This window comes from Humulus lupulus, chromosome 4 (genome assembly GCF_963169125.1).
Source record: "Humulus lupulus chromosome 4, drHumLupu1.1, whole genome shotgun sequence".
Taxonomy (NCBI): Eukaryota; Viridiplantae; Streptophyta; class Magnoliopsida; order Rosales; family Cannabaceae; genus Humulus; species Humulus lupulus.
This window is the reverse complement of record NC_084796.1, coordinates 34704469-34709058: the sequence shown is the minus strand read 5'-3', so window position 1 is coordinate 34709058 and position 4590 is coordinate 34704469. Positions and strand designations below refer to the sequence as shown.

Genomic DNA, 4590 nt, shown 5'->3' with positions numbered 1-4590 from the left:
AAGTCAGAACGCCTAACACCAGGTTTGACCATTACGAACCTCGAGCTGTCAGTATAGATAATAATCAGACATTCTACTTGACTACTTTTCCACGTAATTATCTACCAGCTGTACCCAAGCTGAGTGAATGACCTCGTGCTAAGATTAGGGTACAACAATGTTCAATTTATATTCAAATAAGTGTGAATAAAGTTGGAACTGCTTTATTGAAATATGAAGATTCATGACTTTCTCAAGTAATCAATTTTCTGTTAAAAAACATATTGATTTCACTGGATTCATTAATATTATGTATATTTTTGCACTTGCCAAATCATTTGTTGTTTGTTCCACTCTGCGCATAATAACTGAGCATTTGCAGCATCGTTCTTTGCAACATGGTTTTGTTCCCAGGGATCCCAATGCCAAGCCTAAGAAGTATAAATACCCTGCATTTTATGATCCATATGGTCCTAACCTAGACCGCCATCCTCAAAAAAATCCTCCACATTGTTGAACGAATTGTAGCATTAGCCCCCGAAGAACGGTCTCAAATCGTTCCTGCTCACACTCTCAAGCTAACTCTTCTAAAGCTGGAGAAGATATCAACATAAGGGATGGATTTGGGTGCATAAGGAGCGCCAGCTGCTGGGGCAAAGGCTGAAGAAAAGAAAGTGGAAAAAATGACATTCGATGTGAAGTTGGAGAAGTTTGGCACAATTTCAAAGGTAAGGTGATTAAAGAGGTTGGGGCTTTTACTAGTCTCGCTTTGAAGGAAGCTAAAGATTTGGTTAACAAGGTACCTGTTTTGATTAACAATAGTTACCAAGGAAGAGGCATCTACCATTATAGAGAGATAGAAGAATTGCCACTACGGAGTAGGTTTGGTGAGTTGGTATGTATTTCCTGTATGGATATTCCCCAGTTTTGTGATTTGGGAAATTCTTAGAGGGTCTTTGGCATTGCTTTCTATTTTCAATTTTTAAAATTGTGTTTTAAAAAATGAGAATAGAAAACAATGTTTTGTAGTTTTCAAGATGTAATGATTTTTGGCTAATGTTTTCTAAAAAACAGTTTTCAAAAACCAAAAAACCAAAAACATGTTTGGATGATGAAAAACAAGAAGTTTTTTTAAAACAAATTTTCTTTTTTACAAGAGGATTGACAATCCATAATAGGATGGGTCTAAGCTTGTTATCAAAATGTTTACGAAGAATATATATATATGCACTTGATGTAAACCAAAAAAGTGCTTATCAACTCTAAATTTCAACAAGAAAGAAAAGGTGCCCAAGTCTCTTCCCTGTTTTATGAAAGTATGTTGGAGTTAAGGGGATAAGAAACTTGTCTTATCTCTTTTTCACCACTAAAAAAATAAATTGCCTATTATTCACCAATTAATACCTATAGATTTAATCTAAATCCTATATTGATCAAACTCAAATACAAACGTTGACCAAACATAGACCAGCATAAAAAAACATTTATCAAAGGATTCAGAGTTTGTGGGATGTGAGATGGTGCAAATTCTAAGGAAGCAATATCAGAAGGTGGGTCCCCATGAAGTTATTGGAAAATGAATGTTAATGAGAGGAAATTGGTATTACTATAGCTATAACTAATCTAATCAATACAATATGTGCAAAGCTATTACGAATCTAAAGCCAATATCAATTTAATTGCAGCTAATTTGCAAATTAGGGTCTCTACCTTTAAGTGCAGAGCTAGAATTTTTTCCTAAAATAATATGATAGAAGCACTATAAAGAATAAATTGAATACAGAGGAAACGAAAGAAAAAAAAAATCATGCAAAAGAATACCAAAAACAAAAGGGTGAGCACAGGAAACATATAGTCAAAAAACCATTTGTGTAATCCTTGCAAAGCCAATGTGCGATTGAGACTTATACTATAATCAAACAACTGAAGACCTTTATCATGAAATACCACTACTCCTTTGATTTTAATAATCTCATTCTCATCTGCTCGAGTTACACATGGCTCTAAATTTTGTGAAAGTATAAGTATAATATGTCTCACAATCAGAGACACTCCAATTAATAGCTTGATGATGAATATATGGATGAGCACTTATTGTGGTACTTTATTCTATTGGTGTTGTTGTAAACAAGTTGAGACACTCCTATCTAGTTGTTGCAACAAATTAAACCAACTAACAATCCAACATAGCCAATCAAACAAAACAATTCATTAACCAAACAAAGAAAAAAAAAACCAACAGCAGTTTATAAAATCAAGACACGGTGAGCTTAATCTAAAGCTTTTCTCACACAAATAGAAGAAACAAAAATATACGCAACCAAAATCTAGCTATCACACACCACAAGTGAAACCAAAAGAAGCCATAGAAAATTAAAACTTGAAAAGTAATGAATCAGAGTGAACCAACCTTACTGATCAACTTGTTTTCTCTTTTGAATTATGACTTTGACCCCCACTAAGCTCATTGTAATTTTAAAACTTAATCAAAATAAATGAAGAAAATCTAAAGGGCAAGTCATAAATTAGTTACTGCATGAATTGTGGAAACAAATTGAACAATTAGAAATCTAGGGTCAGTTATGAGTAACAACATAATGCTAGAAGTGTTGTACAATAGTTTTTAGGGCACAAAAGCAGTGGAAGTGGAAGAAGAAGAAGAAGAAGAAGATTAGGGAGGGCAAAGAAGAAGAAGTAGAAGAAGAAACAAACCTGATTAGAGTGTAGCTTTGAGAGACGAGAATTGCAAGAGGAGGAGCTCCAGCTCCATTGTTACGGAGAGAGAGAACTCTCTCTTCTTTTTTCAATAGAGTTTTATGAGAATTTTGAGATCATTTTGATGTTTTCTGTTTTATTTTTTGTTTTTTAACTCAGTTTTCTAAAAATTGTTTCTAAAAAATATGGCCAAAAACTCTTTATTGATTTCAAAAAACAATTTTCTATTTTTAAACACTTAAAACAATTTTTTTTAAGTTACGAAGCTAAACATGTTAATCTTTCAAAGCTAAGTTTTTGTGAGGTGAATGAATTCTCAATGTCCGTTGATAAAAGAATATAAAGGAATAATAGTTCGAGTGAAAAACCTTGGTTTGAGCCAAATTTTGGAGTTTAGACTGCAATCTGAACTATGTTTACTTGTTTCATTCCAATATGGTCTTTGCTTTAGTGTATTTAGCTCTATATAAAATAGGGTTGTCCTAAAATTCTATTTTCTATGGAGATATCCCTCTTTGATAGTAGTTTCCAAAGCCAGTAATGGATGGGGATGGTTATTTGAATCAAGAACAAATTGCAATACCCTGTCAAGCAACAATGAATTACAAGTCAACATAGTAAAATAACGGACATTTAAAGATATTACTTTTAGTCAAAGGGATTTTGGAGATTTTAATCACTTGGGGAGGGAGGGCAATGTCTGTGCCCATGAGTAAGCGAAGATGGATTTATTGTCCAAGCCATCTTCCCTACCTGGGAGTTCGTCTGCCCTTGCTGACCTACTTCATCCAAGTTTAATTTTTTGTTTGTTTAAATGATGTTTAAGTACTAGCAAAATCACCAGAGCATCACTCATTGTTCTCATCGATGAGTCCTGAAGGCAAAAATAATGGTAAAAATGTGATTAGAAAAATTTTGTTCTATGTTATAATGTAATGAATATGATTTCACCATTTAATCATTCATAAGTATTTAAAGAGAAGTGAACATCAAGGAAATTCACAGTCAACAAGTATTAAACCATTGTAGCACCAAAACGTGAATAAAGTGGGTCGCCTTTGACAAACAAAACATATTCCAAAAAGAAACATGAATAAGCCAACTAACACTTAAGAGTAATTACTGCTTATATATACCATTTGAAAGCTAAAAATGGTCTTGAAGAGTAGAGACCTCTACAATTATTAGGGAAATTTCAGCATAATATGGGTTAATTTTAAAAAAGGCCTCCATAATTTACTATAAAAAAAAATATGACATTTTGTAAATTTGGACACAATTACCCCCTCTCATTACCAACATTCTCTCTATCTCTCTCAAGCTATCTCAACCCCTCTCCGTTTCTCTACCACAATGGCACCACCACCACCACCACCACCTCCCTATAGCGGCATGCCACCACTATCCTTAACGTCTTCCTCACCATTGCCATCGTTACCTCCCATCACCATTGAAGAACCCCACCAAGAACTAATCTAGTTTATTTTTATTTTTATGTTTTAATGATTCAATATCAAAACCAAATACCATGATTTTTATGTTTTACATGTTCCAGAAGTAAAAAAAAATACCAAAATAAAAAAAAACATCATTTGAAATGGACATTTGAGTGAAAAGATATGAACCTCCAAAGTTTTTCATCAAATTTCAGAGCAGAACACCCATATTGCATCGCAAAAGCATCGTTTTGGCCAAAAATCAAGTTTTCGTGATTGCATCGCATGAGTATCGAAATAGCATCGATTTTTCATCAAAAAAACATCGTTTTGGCAAACAAAAAAAAAAGTTTTCTTGATTGCGAGGCAATCATGAAAGCTTAATTTTTGGCAAAAACGATGCAATATTGATGTTCTGTGGTGAAATTTGACGAAAACTTTGAAGGTTCACAAATTTTCA

The 4590-nt window shown here is 33.4% G+C and overlaps 1 pseudogene; it reads left to right on the top strand.

The window, feature by feature from the left end:
- Nucleotides 1–223: 223 nt before the first annotated feature.
- On the top strand, nucleotides 224–839 carry LOC133832066 (uncharacterized; annotated as a pseudogene).
- Nucleotides 840–4590: the final 3751 nt, after the last annotated feature.